The 19097-nt window shown below is 37.6% G+C and overlaps 1 long non-coding RNA gene across 1 annotated transcript in view; it reads right to left on the bottom strand.

Annotated features, from left to right (window-relative positions):
• LOC142845723 (uncharacterized) overlaps positions 1 to 19097 on the bottom strand; it is a 40674-nt gene that overhangs the window by 8433 nt on the left and 13144 nt on the right. The window contains exon 4 of the long non-coding RNA XR_012909969.1: positions 8975 to 9204. This is a non-coding gene — a long non-coding RNA (uncharacterized LOC142845723). The remainder of the gene's footprint in view (positions 1 to 8974; positions 9205 to 19097) is intronic.

Here is a 19097-nt window from a genome sequence, read left to right as displayed (position 1 = left end):
CGAGACACCCCTGTGCTTTCCCCTGCTGTTATAACACAGAGGTTTCTGTTGAGTGGGAATTTCTTGGTTACTTTTAAGCTTCACCATTAGTAGAGTGTGCTGACATGGTAACATGAAGAACTACAGCAGTAACTGTAGAAGGGGTAACAGTCATGATGGTGGCAGAACAGCCAGAGGAGCAACTGTGATGAAAAGGCAGAATAAAAGCTTTAGCAGTAGGACAGGAGATGAGGTAGCAGATGACAAGATTTATGAAGAGCTGAAGACCAGAAGCTGCAGATCTGCTGGACGGCAGAGTTCCAGAGCCTTAAGGACTGAGTGTCTCTGAATAGTCTGTCTCATGAAGAGCAAATGATGTTATAAAGCGTATCATGCAACAAAATTGTGAGCCGCTTGCTAATCCATAAAAATAAAACCTCCTGCAAATGGTCCTGGAAGCAAAGCCAAGCAACAACTTCTCTTAACTAATATAATAAACCCCATTTCTTGTAGAGGTGCCATTCTTCCTAAGAATTGTGCTATTCTTTTTGTCCATTGTGTTTGTTCCTTATTGAAACTTTTATATTAAGCTAAGAAGGTGGTACAGGGGTAAAGGGGCTTTGACAGACTTGAGTTCACATCCAAAGAACCCATATAAAACCCAGATGTGATAGCTCTTCTGGGTAGATGGGAGACAGACACAGCAATTTCCAGAAGTTCCTGAGCAAGATAGCCTCAGTATGCATCAGAATAAAACAAAACAAAAGAACACCCAAAACCAAAACCAAACAAATAAATGAAGTCAAAGATTTATACTGTACATGGTTGTCATATGACCTCCATAAGCATTGTGGGATGCACACACACACACACACACACACACACACACACACACACACACACGCACACATGCAGAGAGAGAGAGAAAGTGAACAAGAGAGGAGAGAGAGAGAGAGATACTCTGCCTGGTGGTGGTGGTGCATGCCTTTAATCCCAGCACTTGGGAGGCAGAGACAGGCGGATCTTTGTGAGTTCGAAGACTGCATGGTCTACAAGAGCTAGTTCCAGGACAGGCTCCAAAGCTACAGAGAAACCTTGTCTTAAAAAGACAAAAAAAAAAAAGAAAGAAAGAAAGAAAAAGAAGGAAAGATACTCTTTCACTTTTTTCTTTCTGATCACAACAGATATGACTATATAACTTTAGGGATTTGTTATACACATTTGTGTATTCACAAAATATTTGTATATTATATTAAGAATGGTTATTTTGAAAAATAGGATAACAAGTGTAGTTCATTTCTTAATTATACTTCTCAGTTTCTCATTTTTTTATAGATAGAATATATTGGTTTTGTAAGCAAGGTGTACTAAGTGATTGTTAATGTAAAAATATAACTTTGTCAATATGTTTGTTTCTTGGCACCCATCACAGAATAGAATTTATTGCTTGTAGATATGGCACGAATAACCTTTAGCCTTTATTACAAAGGCCGAAGTTTTATTTTCAAGCACAGCATATTTTCTTAATTAGGACTGTTAGCATTGTCAAGCAAGAATAAAATCTGTCTGGCTGAGGACAAGGAAGATCACATTTCTTTGAGGCTAATTAGGTCTGCAACCTTGGAGACACGCATTCAAGTACGCTGAAACTGCATCTCCATGCTCAGAGAAAATGGAAACTCTGTTTAGGACTTAACCCAAAAGGAAGGCTAGAAGTCACTGCGTTTGTTTCTCAGAAATTTTGATTGATGCTGTCAAAAACGGAGGAAAGCTGAAGCTGTCATTTAGAAAAAATCTGTGGCTCTCTCATTCACAGCAAAGAAAGGTCATTAAAGGTTAGCCAAAGGACAGTATGTTCACAGCCAGTTCTCAGACAGACTTTCAAGTGGACAGATAGAAAACTCCCTTTCATTTAAATACACTGAACCAACCTAATGTTTCTGTTTTCTTCCTGAATGGCACCTGAATTTGGAGGGACACAACATGGGTTCTTGGGCGTGAAATAAGAGGGTTATGAAAGTGTTATGAACACTTCCGGAGTGTGAATATTTATATTTACTAATAACTTAATCAAAGTTTACACAAATAAACACATTAGCTTTATAGTATTAAATACTAGAACAATACAAAATAAAAGTAATCAACTATCTATATTTCAGTTATCAACCATAAGAGAGCCTGTCTACCATGTATACAAAAGAAGCATTTGTTCCTCAATGGAAAATGACAGCAGCAAAATGGAGTCTTTTCTTTCAGTAAGCTCTGTACAAGCTAAACAAAACAAAAGGAAAACACCCTCAGTATTTTATACTTAGTAAATAAAGCAAAAGGCTTGGTAAATATTGTTTCCCTGGTTTCCCAAAGGTGGGTCTAACTACTTTCATTACGTTGTTTCTCTTAAAGGAAGCCCGTTGCCAGGGAAACCCACTCATCTGGATGATATTACATGGTGACACCATCTTGAGTGAAAGCAGATGAGGCACTACAACGCATTCGTCTTTCATTTAGGTAGAAAGAACAAGTAAGCTTTCAGCCGTGTCTCTATTTTCCTTCTTCCAGGTTTTAAGCTTAGTATAAACAATGCACAGGAAAGCTTAGCTGTCAATACCATAGACTGTGGAGTAGAAAGGGATCGAGTTTTACATATGGAAGTTTAGTAATAAATGCTTAATCATGAATGACTGACAATTTTTCAAAATACTCCTCTTAAGTATCAATATTTACTATTTTTATTAACAGTTCATATAGCTGGCCTATTGAAAAGAGGGGCATGATCATGGTCCCTCCCATGTTAAGCTCAGCTCTCAGATTTGTACCCATCTTTGGAGATCTATAGTTACTGTCTGAAATGTATCGGCACACACCGTTTACAAGCTACCAAGTCTTCTCTGTTCCTCCATAGTATCTCACTGTCTTTGTTGTTTTCCAGTTCTATAATAAACACCATGACCAAAAGCAACTTGGAGAAGAAGGAGCTTATTTTATCTTATAGCCTATCACTGAAGGAAACCAAGCTAAGCAGGGATCTGGATGCAGGATCTGAAGCAAGGCTGTGGAGGGATGCTATTTATTGGCTTTAACAAGAAAATGGCTTACAGACAAATCTGATGGAGGTATTTTTTTTCACTTGAAGTTCTCTTCCCCTTAATTACTGTTGAAGCATTTATCTAATTATTCTTTATCAATAAAAACTCAGGAGTCAAGTATCAGGGTAAGAACCTTATTGATCAGAGAAGTGGTGGAGAAGCAAACAGTTACCTCCACTTTCTCTCCGTCCTTGATCCAAAAGCACCTCTCTAAACTCCTCCTTACTATTTTCTGTGCCTCTCTATATGTCCTGGGTCCTCCAAAACCTCTATGGCTTATTTAGTTGGTTACTAGCTAGTTAAACCCTTAGATTCAACGTAAACTTTATTGACAGTCTTTGGTGGACTGTCAGAGTGTGATTGATCAAAATATGTGGTTCTTTAGTGGTATGAGATTATCAATTTTTCTCTAAACACTAACATAACTTTGTCCAAAATTGATTCTTTCAATAGACTACTATGAAAAATTACAAGTCAATAGATTCGATAACCTATAAAAAATGGACAATGCAGAAACTCAGTCCAGTCCCTAGTCCATGTAGCCTTCAGTCCTAGGTAATAAAAGAAGCTTTTTCTTTTAAGACTTACTTATACCACTCAGGGAGCCTCCTCCAGGCATTGGATGAAAGAAATCCCTGGCTTTCTTAGCTCAAATCCAGTTTCCTCATCCCACTTTCTTGGGTCTGACCTTAAATTGCCTAGACATTCTTTTCATTTTGTTACTCTCTAGCTTCTCATGGGCCCCTAGTAAGTAATCACCTCCTCTTTGGCTCCATTATCTTCCCCATCCTCAAAACCTTCTACTCTGTCCCATGCTCAGGATAAAAGTTCACATCAAGAATTTTCAATGTTTTTGGTTGTGAATTATAGAAGAGAATTTAATACCCAAGTAATCAAAACACAGATATTATCCAAAGCATACCACACTTGTCAGGCCTTTCACATGCCTATGTCAAGTGTTCATGTCATATGTTCATGTGTCCCTGTATACAAGAAATATACACACAAAAAAGGCAGAAAAACTGATAATGGTCATATTACAGTTTTTTTTAGTGAAAAATCTTTTTATGGTTATATCAGCTACCTCAGATGATTGTTTTCACAAATAAAACAAATTCTCATAAATATTTCTCAAATTTCTTAAAAAATTGTGTCTGAAGGCCTTGCAGAACAGCAAGCCACATCATACAGACCCACTAAACTTACTTCTCATTATCCTACACTAGTGCACACATGTTGATTTTGCAAAGAGTCCACTGTAGGTAGGTTGTGTAGAATGTAGGTGGGCCAGCTCACAGAGCGGTGTATTAACCCCATGGCCATGTAACATGAGGATGCTTCTCCCATGATAAGTATGGCAGTCTCTATTTGAGGAACCGAAGCCCTCTGATGTCCTTGAGAGAACAGTCATTTTAGTTTTCACCGGTCTGAGTGCTCATGTTGTGAAGTTCCTTCCCTCTCTGCTTTCCCTTGTGACTCCCAAGCCAGACAAAAATTAGGAATTAGCTTTTGCAAAAAGCTCCTTGTAATACCTGCCTTAAAATTTAGGAGAGAGCACCTCTCTGAGAATCATACATCCAAACTTAGAGATACATGAATTCCAAGGCACTTAACTATTCTTGCCAGTAATTTCCCGACTTCTGTAATTATTGTCTTCCTGAAACATATTTATTCTATCTCGCTATGAGCTGCTTCGCGTTAGAAAAGCAAAACATGTATTTTAACACTTTTTGACTACCACAAAGTCACATTCTTGCTTTTCTTGGTCAGATTCCTTGGTAGTGAGTGTGTCCTATATTGTCAGAGTCATAAGGAGGTGGGGGCGGGTCTGTTATTATCAGTGGCAGGTGCTGACTGCTTTGACATTCACTTCTCACTAGACCTGAAGGGAAGGTGAAAGCCATGACCTTTGGTGTTCACTTCTTCATTATGAGCCTGTCGTTCTGAGTTTCCCTGAGAATGTGATTTTCTTCCTAAGAACCATCTAGCGCACTGGAGAAGAAATAAACCGAGTATCTGGAGCTCTGCCCAGATCTTACATGTCTGTGACAGGATTCGGTTGAAAAGGTCAAGTAAAAAGTCTTGATCATTTTTTAATATATATCTAAGCCAAGAACAATGTGTATGCAGGATACTTGAGAAATGTTTGCTGAATAATTAAATAATTGAATGAGCAAAATCCCTAATATTTGCAAGATATTATACTTGGCTAGCATTCTGTCCTTAATCAACTGAAAAGCAAGTAAATATAGTTATAGCATAAAATAAGAACTGCAGCTATATAGCAAATGCAGACTGATAGCTTACCTATGTATGTCAGATGGTTGTCATAAATGCATGAGAGTTACTGACTCCATTGTTCAAAGACAAAGATGCAATATGCAATTCATTGAAGGTTTATCAGATGCATACAAGTTAAGAAATGTGTCCAGTATCTAAGAACAATCATGAGAAGATGTATTTTCTAACTTTGGGAAAACAGAGGGTAGGAAAAGTATAATTGGGTTTAGGAAGCTGAGCATTGGGGTGCATAAGGATTTATAAGAGCATGTCAAGTATAGTTTGTAGATGATAAGGAGAGATCAAAGAGCTGATGATGTGATGGTTAGTATGAACTGGAAGCTTGAGAGGATGCAAAATCATTGGGGGAATTGACTCTAAGCATGCCCGTGGACAATTCTCTTGGTTGTGTTAACTGGCATGGTGATACACAGATTAACCCCACCCAGGAATGGTCTTTCCTTGGACCTGGAATGCTGGATTGTTCAAACTGCAGAAGGCAAAGCTGAATGAACACGGACATGCACAGATCCTTCCATTTTCTGTCCTGGCCATGGGTGTGGTGAGAACAGCTGATTCATGATCCTTCTGCATTGATTTCTCTGCATAATATATTATACTTTAAACTCTGGGCTAAAACATGAATTTAAGTCTAAAAGAAATGTAAGACATACAGTGAGCTAAAATGGTTGTAAACAATGAGATATATAAACATGTTGGGAAACAGATCAGCTAAACTTCATGATAACTAAACACTTATGCCATTAAAGGACTACACAAATACTCAGTGGTAGACTAGAAAGGAATATATGCAAATATACATCACAACTTTTTACCATGAAGCAGGGGAAGGACAAAAATAGAAAAGTGAGTAAAATGTTCCAATGGACATTCAGCAAGGAAGACATATAAGTAACCAATTAGTACATAAAAAATTGCTCAGTGTCAATTTGCATCAGCAAAACACCTCATCAAGTCACAAAGAAATATCCTTGTGTGTCTCCAGAATGGCTAACATGACTAACAATGACCTCAGCCAATCCTGGAAAGAATGTACAAACAGTTTTAAGTCCCGTATGTTTCCAAAGGGTGCATAAAGCAATAGGAGCATATTGGAAAAACATTCTGCTAATTTCTTATAAACCGCAAACTTACAAATTTGCTTATTTTTTTTTGACACAGGAATTTGGCTTGTAAATGTTTACTCAAGAAAAAAAAATGAATGTCTATCTATAGCAGCTGTTCTCAGTCTGTGGATTGCAACCCCTTTGGGTGTTGCATACCAGATATCCTCCGTATCAGATATTTACTTTCCCATTCACAACACTAGTGAAATCACAGTTATGAAGTGTCAATGAAGCAATTTTATGGCTGGAGGCCACTACAATATGAGGAACTGAATTAAAGTGTCACAGCCCTAGCAAGGTTGAGAACCACTGGTATAGAGAAATACTCACAAAATAGTGATTTTAGCACTTTTCTCATGATATCTAAAGCCTGGAAATAGTTTTCCATCAATAGGGCAATGGAGAGAGCAACTGTCATGTATGCACACAGTTGAGTAAGTCACAGCAATGCAAAGAAACTTGCTTTTAAGGTCAGTATTCTCAACCAACTGCCACAATACAATGAACAGAAAGTTAAGCTGCTTAGCATCTGTGCCCCATGCAAAGTCTGCAGGAAAACTTTGGGAAATTGATTGCATTCAAATATCTAGATCTCGAGAAGAGTTTTTCATTTTCAATTAAATTGAGATAGTTTAGCTTGGATCCCATGTCTCCCAAAGATCCACGGATCCATCTCTTAAGTAGCCTGGCTTTTCTCTTCCACGCACGTTAGGAACACCAGCAATGTACATTGCTTTCTGGGTCTTGTGTGCGAAAACTAATGGTGAAATCAGTGTGGCCACAACTACACACACTCCATGAGCTACTGTGCCCACTTTATACATGTCCCTTTCATAGTAAGGTGGTGTGCAACTCAGTTCTGCCTCACGATTTTGCACATCACAAAGCTCTGTGACCATTCTAGGCTGTAGCCTCAAACCTTTGAAACCACCCCCACAGTCCTCTCTGAACTTTCTGTTCACTACCAACAACCTCATCTAGCTTGAACTATGCTCTACTCTCCTGTCTCAAAAACAGAAGTGCAGGTCTGTCCCCCAGTAGACAACAAAGGCACTCACCGATAGCTTTTCGCACATACCTTGCAAGACAATACCCTAGCCCTGCTTTCAAATTATCTCTCTCTCTTTTGAGTCAACAGTCATTAACAGACATGGTGTCTAATAAGCAAGTTCAAGGACCTCGTCTTGCTCTAAACATATCAGAAAGTGTTTAACAAACTGTCAAGAAAATATTATCACCAAAATGTAAAAAGTGATACAATAATGTAGTGACCCTAGACTTAGCAACTGATTGGAATCCCCTGGAAGAATTTCTTTTTAAGGTAGTCCTTAGCTCTAGGTGAGAATACATGGGTATTCACTGAAACATGTTCCAACATTTCTACATTTGGGAGTCATTATAATAAAATATTGGATTAGATTCTAGTTGTCTCATTAGTTATCTTTAACATCTGCTTCACATTAACCATATTGAACCAGCTTCAAAGCAAATTAACCAAAGAGAGTACATATTATTAGATTTCATTATTCATATGTTTTCTCATTTTCTCTTCCTCTTCTTATTTTTTTCAAACATTTTCCTAATTTTAATTTTGTTTCGCCAGGATATGTACACAGCACTTGTCTGAAATCGTAATTCCCCTTTTCTGCTATACAATAGGCATACAGAGTTAAGTATGGGTAATGTGACGTTGATCTCTAACTGGCATAAACAAACTGGCTGCAGTACACCTCATATAACAGGCTGAAGATCATAATAGTGGAAACATTAGCTAAATTGCACTCAGAAAATAAAATTCAAAGGAGGAAGATAATTGCAAACATTGCTTTTAAGTGATGAAGCATTTACACACCCATTTCAGAATTTCCTTTTGTTTTAGTTGGAGAGAGTTCTCACATATTCACCTGGGAATGTCTATAAATGTTAAATTCACTAATTTTGGAAAACTTTGACATTTCACTACACCTAATTTTACCAAATACCTCATCAATTATTTTTAGAAATGTGAGCCAAGTATAAACATTGATGAGTCAATAGTCTCCTACTTAGCAAAGAAATAACAAATTCAAATTTTTACCAGATGGACGATGGAAGGGGTTTCTATGAGGTCCTTAAAGAACATGATGGAGCCGGTGGTGATGGCACACGTGCCTTTAATCCCAGCACTCAGGAGGCAGACGCAGGTGGATCTCTGTGAGTTTGAGGCCAGTCGGAATGAGTCTCAGGATAGCCAGAACTGTTTATCAGAGAAACCCTGTCTCAACGCCCCTCCCCCCAAAAAAACCCAAAACAGAAAAAAAGACAAAAGCGAAACAATAAAACCCCCAAACCAAACAAAAACAAAAACAAAAACAACATGATGGTGGGGAAATGTCTTCTTTCTGGACAGAGGACACCACCTGTAAATAGTGCTGAGTCTGCCTTCCTCTCTCTTCCCCTCCTCTTCCTCTCCCCCTCCTCCTTCTTTCTTAGTTCCTCTTGTTCTTTGGCTCTCTCTCCTACCTTTCCTCTATCCTCCCAAGTCTTGAATCTTGGAGATGAATTTCAAAATGGGCAAAAGTTTGCCCTCAGTAAATTGGAGTAAGTTACTTGTTTCCTGGAATTTGCTCAAGTCAAACTCACAATCTTCTCAAGAGCAACAACGGGAGCTAGGTCCTTCTGGAAACTCCGGGAGTTGACACCAAGGGTAGAGAGGGCTGCAGCATCGAGTGAGCACACCGGAACCATTCTGCCTGGCCAAGAGAAAAGTTAAACGGAGAGGACTTGTTTAAAGAAATGGAATGGCACCAAGATTTTGTCAGTGATTAGTTTTGTTTTCTCATACTGAACACCAACTTCTTTTGGTTTTCTAGATGTCTTATAGAAGCAGAAGTGACTACATATGTTGTTGGACTCATGCAAAAATTGTGGGTTTTCTACTTCACAAACTTTAGAATTTCCAGGTCAGGCCAGGGACACATATCCCCTATGTGGATGCCCCATTCCATTGCATAACCCAGTTTTGCAGTAAGAGCTAGAGGCAAAACTAGGAGCCGGATTGAGAGTCCTTTTCCTCATTTGTCAAGCTGTTTTGAAACTCAAGTACTGGCAGAGGAAGGCTTTTTCAAAGCTGGAGAAGCTACTGAAACATGGCCATCCTCGGACCATCCACATAGCTTACCCCCAGATAAGGGAGCATAAGGCTTCCTCCCCAAGAATTCTATTGTGTGTGCAAGGGGTGGCCCACAGACCAATGCAGGGGTGATGTGCAAAGCACTGGTTAGAACGCAAGGTCAAAAGTAGCAACAAGCTAGACAGGTGATAGAATGAACAATAACCCTCAGAACATCAGGTTTTTTAGCACTAATGACATGCTTGCTTCATGTTTGCCTTAGGCACGAAGGACATGGGTCATGAAGAACACCTGAACATCCTGGAAAAGTTTTCCCTGTGCACTGCAGGAGGACCAGCAGTGCACAGGGAATTGCCCTTATAATGTTAATTAAACTGTGCCCACTAGAGCGACAACCACAAAACTTTCCTATTGTCCCTTCAAATAGGAGTGTTTGGGTTCCAAAGCCGAGATTCACCATCTGAGTATTTGGGGGAAGTGACTGAATCATGCTGCCATGTTAGGGCTTGCTGTCAGGATATTTGGGGAGTGAACTTGTCAGGGTCTTGTGCCTAGGCTTGCTTTTTGATCATGGGAGGGTGAGCTAGTCAGAAGCCAAATGCAATAGGGAACCTTTCTGGGCTATATTACCTCACTGTGATTACCTCCCATCTTCATAAGCCAGGATTTGCAGAAAGAAAGGGGGAAGGAGAAAAAGAGAGAGAAAGAGGTAAATAGACAGAAGAAAGAAATGATAGAAAATTACTATGTTCCTGAGGGCAGATTCTAAATTCTTTCTCTCACTCTCAAGAAAGAGTCCCAACTCATCCAGGTTGATATAACTTTACTAAAACTGAGAAAGAAGGAGAAGAGTGTCAGCAAATGTCTGAAACACTCTTCTGACTGTGATGGTTGAGGTGCACTAGGCTCATGGATAGATTGTTACAGACAAAACATGTGAAGAGAACCTCCAAAAGAAGAAAGCTGGTGAAAAACTCTAGGGCAGTGTACTGAGGAGGCCATCCCCAGGCAGATAGTAGAAATCAGAGCCAAGTTTCCAGGGCACAGGCAAGAACTTAGCAAGGAAAGGCACAAAAGAGTCAGGAAACAGATGGAAATGGAATTTAGAAAGAGGCAGTCCAGGAACACAAGAGGAGGGAATGTTTGGGAAGACAGCCAGAGTGTTGTGTGTCCAGGGCTTGCTTCGTGCTTGGTGGTAACAATTACATAATATCTGAACACACAGAAACCAACTACTCAGAAACCTGTGATTTTGTAGTGTACAAATAAATAAACAATTTTTCATCAATAGAGTTATAATTTTTAAATATATATTTGGGATAGATGGTAAAGAATCCACAAGGGGCAAATGTGGCAAGAAACTGTATACTAAAGAATTCCAAGGTCTCAGATGTTCACATAAAATGTCTGTGGGTTTACGGAGTTGAAAGTAAAAGAGCCTCTACCAGCCACACCTAATAACATACTTGAATTCTCATGATGCTGAAGCAGGAGAAATAGTCTTCTCCAGGGAAGGATGTACCAAGTGGTTATCTTATAACAAATTATCAGTCCTAAAAATATTCATACAAGTAACATTATACAGACTGGGAAGTTTGTGTTTATGAATACACACACACATATTTTTACATGAATATATATATATATACACACGTATATATACATGTAATAACAATTGACGAAAAAGACAATGAATTTAAAAGAGAGCAAGGCAGGAAGTATAGGGATGTTTGGGTCCGGCATGAGAAAAAGAAAGGAAAATGATGTAATTGTATTATAATCTCAGATCTCATGATTTAGATATCTAGACCTAGGAAAGTAAGGTAGGGGTCATACCATCACTCTTGACCAGTACAGTGTGATGTAAGAACTGCCTGGTTTAAAATGAGAAAGGAAGCTCACTTCTTATTTCAAGGCATTCAGAACTATCAGGAATATCAAAACCATATTTCTTAATTACACTATATGAATTTAAGGGAAGTATCAGATAAAACAAACCTTATTAAAATTCATGTTTAAAAATATTCTTGTTTTATATTTTAGGCAGATATGTGCTATAACGAGATCATAATTACTTACCTTTCCCCTGTTTTATTTCTTACTAGCACACACTTAGTGCATCTTTATTTATTGAAATCAATTACTTAAGCTAATTCTTCAAAGCTCATTGCAGGCTTAGGAGACCATAAACAAATACTAAATGAAAAACAAGAATGTAATTGCTATCATTAAATCATGTCTAGCTCATGGCTAATTTCCCAACAGATGTAACAATATTTGTTATATTTTTCCTACATTCAAGAATGTTGCAATGTTATTAAAACTCTTCAGGGTAAATGAACATGGATGTATAAACACAATTAAATCCTTAAAAAATTAGTTTTAACACTGTCATGTAGTAATGGAGGAAATAGTTGGAACAGAAATGGACATTGAAACCTTTAACTTAACAAATGTATTCAGTGCACTGTTAGTTTCCAGGATGTGTTTTTAAATGTTCTTTGATTTCAATATAATTGAAACAAGGTGAAAACGAGAAATATGGAACAGACTGCATGTCCTGAGCCATGGAGTATCTGGTACTTAGTACTTAGAACACAGTGACTAAGAATTCTACTCAAAAGATAAGATGAACACGTCTATTCATAATCCCTACGTGGAAAACAACACTTGCTACCAACTGGGACATACAGGTGCCAATATCATTCATTTTCCCTCCAATTGAGTTCAAAGCCAACTGAAAAAAGACTAATAATGCATAAACCTGTAAAGCCAATGATGATGGGATGAGTGGTAACATTGACAGGGAGCATGTCAAAATGAAGAATGATTTTAACTCTCTGTGGAGAAGGGGGGAAACAAGGAAAATTGCTGAAAAGGCTTGTGAATGATGGGAGCCAGTTTCAAGCAGGAGTCACATGGGGAAAAGAAGAAACGGATTCTTTAAGCAGTATGGTTTCCAGAAGGGGAAGGAGCACGAGAGAAGGAAGACATGTGGCCAACATCTCAGTGCATGGTATTTGCCTTTGGTCAGGTTCTGATGGGCACAGTGTTAGGAAGTGATGGGAGAAAATGGGACAGAAGAGCATCTACACCACCCTGGATGTGTCAGTGACACTCTGAAGGGTTTCAGCAGGAGCTAACTGCAGCCACAATTGCATCTGATTACATTGTTATGATTGTGTATAGGATTAAGACAATGTGACCACTTTTTTCTGATAGTGAGGAATTTAAGGAAGAAACTATTTTAGAAATATTTGAGACAAAATATATTTACATAAAGCAACTATTGACAAGTAGTTTGTTGCAGTTTCTTCTCCAAGCCAGTAATGGATACATAAAAATTCAAACTCAGATTAGACCATGTAGTGAATCCAGGCCAGTAATGAATAGATAGGAATTCAAAATAAGACTAGACTCTGTAGTGAATCCAGGCCAGTAATAAATACATAGAAATTCAATGACTCAAAAAGAAAGAAAAATTAAAACTTCATTACAAGAAAATCATGATCGAAAAGAAAGCATATTACGTAGATTTAGCAAGAAGATTTGGAAGTAGATAAAGAAAATAATTTATAATTGCTATACATTTGTAGACATAACCAGTAAGTAGTTTTTAATTGTGTTATTGTGAGACAATATTCAGTGACTCAGCTACTGTGAATTTTGCACATTAAATTAACATCATTCATTTTTAAATATTGATTCTCTATCGAAACACATTGCTTATATTTCCTGTATTCTAAAAAACTATTTAAAATTTAAGTCCTTTTGAGGAAGTCCTTGTCCATTTCTTGTTACATTTCCCATGAAATTCTAAAATTTACTCTATTGCATGCACATATGGTTTTCTTTCCTTTTTTAGAACTAGTAGAAATAATATTTCTTTGAAGAAAAATTTATATACATATATTGTTTTTCAATATAAAGTTGAGAATTGTTCTTTTAAGTTCTGTGAAGAATTGTGTTCGAATTTTGATGGGGATTGCATTGTATCTCTAGATCACTTTTGATATGATGGCCACTTTTATTATGTTAATCCTACTGATCCATGTGCATGAGAGTTAGTTCCATCTTCTGATAACTTTTTCAATTTCTTTCTTTAAAGACTTGAAGATTTTGTCACTTTCACTTGCTTGGTTAGAGTTATGCCTAAAGGAGTTTATATTGTTTGAGGTTATTATGAAAGGTGTTGTTTCCCTATTTTTTTCTTAGTCTGAATGTCATTTGTATATAAGAGGGCTACTGATTTTTACGAGTTAATTTTGTATCCAGATACTTTGGTGAAAGTGTTTATCAGCTATAAGTGTTCCCCAGTGGAATTTTTAGAATCACATATGTATACTATCACATCATTGGCAAATAAAAATGCTTTGACTTCTTCCTTTCCAATTTGTAGCCCCTTGATCTCCTTCAGCTGACTTATTGTTTTAGGTAGCCAAGGCCTCAAGCACTATAGTAAATACATATGTAGGGAGTGTACAATTTTGTCTTATTTCTGATTTACTAGTACTACTTTGAGTTTCTCTCCATTTAATTTGATGTTGGCTATAGGCTTACTGTAAACTGCCATTATTAAGTTTAGGTATATCTCTTGTATTCCTATTATCTCCAGGACTTTTATCATGAAGGGGTATTATATTTTGTCAAAGACCTTTACTGCATCTAATGAGATGATCATGCGTTTTATTTTTTTCTTTAAGTTTGTTTATATTGTGGATTACATTTATTGATTTTTATCTCTACATCTGTGGGATTGAAATCTAAATAATCATGGTAAATGATCTTTTTCATGTGTTCTTTGATTTGGTTTGCAAATATTTTTTGCATATTTTTGTGTCTATGTTGATCAGGAAAATTAGTCTGGAATTCTCTTTCTCCTTTGGAAATTTATGTGGGTTTGATATCAGGATAACTGTGGACATAAAAAGGAATTGAGCAAGATTTATTCTGTTCCAATTTTGTGCAATAATTTGAGGAATAATTTGAGAGTTGGTATTAACTGTTATTTGAAAGTCTGGTAGAATTCAATACTAAAATCATATGGCCCAGAGCTTTTTTCCTTTTGTTTTGGTTGGGAGACTTTTAATGACTGCTTCTATTTCACTAGAGACTTTAGGTCTATTTAAATTTTCTTCTCTGATTTTGATCTTTATTTATCCTTGGTAAGTGGTATCTATTGAGAAAATTATCCATTTTTTTTTTTTTAGATTTTCCAACTTGGTAGAGTACAGGTTTTCAAACTATGTCCTTAAGATTATTGGGGTTTCCTTGGTGTCTATTATTATGTCTCCCTTTTCTATTCTAATTTTCATAAGTTGGGTATTCTTTCTCTGTCTTTTAGTTGTTTTGAGAAAGAGTTTGTCTATCTGCTTGATCTTCTCAAAGAACCAACTCTTTGTTTCACTGATTCTTTGTTTTATCCTTTTTGTTCTACTTTTTTTATTTTAACCCTGAGTCTGATCATTTCTTTCTGTCTACTCCTCATGGGTGTTATCCCTTCTTTTCATTCTAGAGCTTTCAGGTGTGTGGTTAAGTTGCTAGTATCAGATCACACCACTTTTTTTAAAATTTAGGCACTTAGTGCTATGAACTTGCCTTCTAGCACTACTTTTATTGTATTCCACAAGTGTGACTATGTTGTGCATACATCTGCATTGAGTTCTAGGAAGTTTTTTTCTTATTTCTGTATTGACCCATTTTTCATTCAGTAGAGAGTTGTTTCCCTGAGTTTGTAAGCTTTCTGCTCTTTCTGCTGTTATTGATATGCAGCTTTAATTTGTGGTGGTCTGACAGGACCCAGGGAGTTTTTCAATTTTCTTGTATCTGTTGAGACTTCCTTTGTGTTAGAATATGTGGTCAATTTTGGAAAAAAATTCCTTGAGGTGCAGAGAAGAAGGTATTTTGTGTGTATTTAGTGAAGTGTTCTGCAAATATCTGCAAAAAAAAAAATCTGTCCACTTGGTTTATAACATCTCTTAGTTCCAGTGTTTGTGTTTTTAGTTTTTGTCTGGATTACCTGTCCAGTGATGAGGGTTTGGTCTTGTGTCTTCAGCGTTATCAGTGATTAAGGGTCAATATGTGATTTAAGATGTAATAATCTTTCTTTTACAGATTTGGGAGCCCTTATGTTTGGGGCTTAGATGTTAAGAATTGCAATACCTTCTTAATGAATTTTTCCTTTGATGGATATGCAGAGTCCTTTGTCATCTCTTTGGATTAATTTTGGTTTGAAGTTTACTTTGTTAGATATTAAAATGGCTACCCCACTTTGTTTTTTTAGATCTCTACACCATCTTGCTTCTTAGGTCTTTCTGCTTAGAATATCTTTTTCTAACCATTTACCTTGAGGTAGTATCTTTCCTTGTTGCTGAGGTGTGTTTCCTGTATGCAATAGAAGGAATGGCCCTGTTTTTGTATCTGTTCTGTTAATCTGTGTTATTTTATTGGGGAATTGAGGCCATTGATGCTGACAGTTATCAATGAATAATGACTTTTATTTCCTGTTATTATATTGCTTTATTGGTGTTGGTGTAGATGTTGCCGTTGGTGGTAGGGTGTCTCTGTGTGTGTGAGTGTCTCCTTTGTTGGTTTTGCTGTTGTGAAATTACTTAATTCCTCTATTTTCATGTGCATAGTTAACCTCCTTGGTTTGGATTTTTCCTTCTAGTGTCTTCTGTAGGACTGGATTGGTAGCTAAACATTCAAATTTGGCCTATTTTCTCTCTCTATGGTGATTGAACATTTTATTTGTTGTAGTAATCTGGGCTTGCATCTGTGGTGTCTTAGAGTCTGCAGCACATCCAGATCCCTCTGGATTTTAGAGTGTCCACTGAGAAGTGAAGTACAATTCTTATCACTCTGCCTTACTAAGTTACTTGACCTTTTTCCTTCCAGCTTTTGCTGTTCTTTCTTTGTTTTGTATGTTTAGTGCTTTGAGTGTTATGTGTCAAGAAGACTTTCTTTCCTCATGCAATCTATTTGGTTTTCTGTATGCTTCTTGTACCCTTATAGGCATATCCTTCTTCAAGTTAAGACATTTTTCTTCTATAATTTTATTTTAAAGACATTTTCTGGGCCTTAGAGCTGGGTTTCTTCTTCTATTCCCATTATCCTTATATTTGGACTTTTCAGAGTATCTTAGGTTTCCTGAATATTTTCTATCATGATTTGTTTTAGATTTTTCTTTAACTGATATATCCATTTTTTCTATTATATCTTTAATGTCTGAGATTCTGTGTTCTATCTCCTGTATTCAGTTGGTGAAGTGTAACTCTGAAGTTTTTGTTCAGATTCCTAATTTTTCATTTCCAGAATTCTCTCAGTTTTTGTTTTATTTATAGTGTCTATTTCCTTTTTCGGGTCTTGAACACTCTTATTTGTTTCCTTCCACTGCTTATTTATATTTTCTGCATTTCTTCAAGAGATTTATTAATTTCTTTTACAAGGACCTCCATCATCTTCATACAGGTGGTTGTAAGACATTTGTCTTGTGCTTTAGCTATGTTGGAATGTTCAGGGCCTACTGTGATGAGTTATTTGGGCTCCGATGGAGTCATATGGCCCTGGTTGTTATGATTGTGCTTTTATACTGGTGTTTAGGCATCTGGGATTGGGATGATTCTATGTCTAGGTGCTGGTTTCTGGATTTGTCTTTGTTGGATAGGTGTTTTTTACCCTTGGTTTTGGTTTCTTCTCTGGATTTTCAGAGAGTGTGATGGTTGTATTGTTGCCTAATAGAAAATTTTCTTTGAACTTGATAGTTGTGGCCATTGGTGGGTTGACATAAAATATGTCTCTGGTTATTTTTAGGGGCATTTCATTTGTATTGTTATAAACAAAGTTTGCCTGAAGATCAGAGAGTAAAACAGCCTCATTGACCTTACAGACCAGGCAGTGGTCTCATACACCTTTAATCCCAGTAGTCACACTAGTTGTCATAGAAACCGGGTGGTGTATGCCTTTAATCCCAATGATGCACACCTTCAACTCAGGTCTTAGAGAGAATGATAAAATGGGAGAAGACAGCTCTCAATCTCAATGTCATTCTTAAATTCCTGGAGACAGGATTACCATTTCAGACTGAGGTCGAGGTAAGAGCCAGTGGTTGGCTGCTTTGCTTTTGGGATCTTCAGGATGAACACCAATTTCTGTCTCTGAGTTTTTATCGTGCTTCAGTTATTGAGAGCTGACACTTAGAAATGAGGATACGCTAGGAATCTAAAGGGTTTCACTAGAAGGAGGAGAGCAATGTTCAACCAGGACATGCTTATCTCATCTCCTTTGAATGGGGAGAAACAGCGCAGAGAGGTCACTCCAAAAGGTCTGATATTGCACCAGGGAGGAGATTAGGGGATTGGATCTGGGCAAACAGAGGGAGAAGAGAAAAACTACAAAGAGCCTACTTAGATTTATGGCAGATGTTGCCTGTGGGTTAGCAAGGGGTACCTGCTGGAGTTGGGGTTGGAGAAAAACCAAAAAGTGGGGAGAGAGAGGGTAGACTGGGAAGATCTTGAAATTCACAGTAGATGGGAACGGGGGAGATAGGGAAGGTTGACACGGGTGTTCTGCTGCAGAGCTGCAGATGAGGCTGGGGCATTGACTCTGGGGGAACAATGGGAGAAGCAAGGATCTTCAGGCAGTCTATCTAGCTTTCTGGCAGGTGTGGCCTGTGGGTTAGCAGGCGGTGCCTGCTGGGGTTGAGGGCTGAGATAAAGTTACTAGTAGATAGAGAGAGGTTTGGAGGGGATGGTCTGTGGGTTCCACAGGAGATGTGGGCAGGGGGGAAGGAAAGCTGCAGCTGGTGTTCTGTTGTAGAGCTAAAGCTAAGACTGGGGATTGGATTTGGGTGGGAGGAGCGAAGGTCTTCAGTTGATTTACCTGGTTCCCTGGCCTGCACAGCTGGTGTGTTCCCAGTGAAAGCCTGCTGGTGTTGGAGACTGGGATAATGGGATGAGTTTGGGAAAAGAATGTTGGAGGAGAAAATCCTCGTGATCTATTGAGGATAGGGTCTGAGAGGTAAAGGAGACTCCAGCAGATTTCCTGATACAGAGCTGGGGATGAGACTGGAAGGATTCTTACCTGACTTTTAACAGTGATTTTTTTAAAAGAAATAAGACCATATTGTTTAATAAACTATAGTTTTGTTTAGATGATTGTAAAAACCAAAAAGCCTAAGTCTTGATGTTATAAAAATCCTATATGTGAGCCCTTAAGAAAGCTTTCATTAATTAGAATTACTTTTGCTTGAGACAAGCATCATTGATGCTATAAAAAATTATTTCCAGCACTTTGTATTATAAGTCCTTTATAGATACAATGTCAAAACTATCCATCAGTACTACTGATTGACAATTTGCTGGCAAAAGGGGCATATATAGAAGGTCAAGTGCATGTTGGTAATGTCTGGTCTTGTCTGACTGAACAACACAGTATCTGCTCCCTGTCCACCAATGTTGGAAAGAATATAGAGCATTTTTTTAAATATGTAAATCTGTGTTACAAAATCCTCCC

Source organism: Microtus pennsylvanicus, chromosome 3 (assembly GCF_037038515.1).
Source record: "Microtus pennsylvanicus isolate mMicPen1 chromosome 3, mMicPen1.hap1, whole genome shotgun sequence".
In the NCBI taxonomy this organism is placed as follows: Eukaryota; Metazoa; Chordata; class Mammalia; order Rodentia; family Cricetidae; genus Microtus; species Microtus pennsylvanicus.
This window is presented reverse-complemented; position numbering and strand designations above follow the sequence as displayed.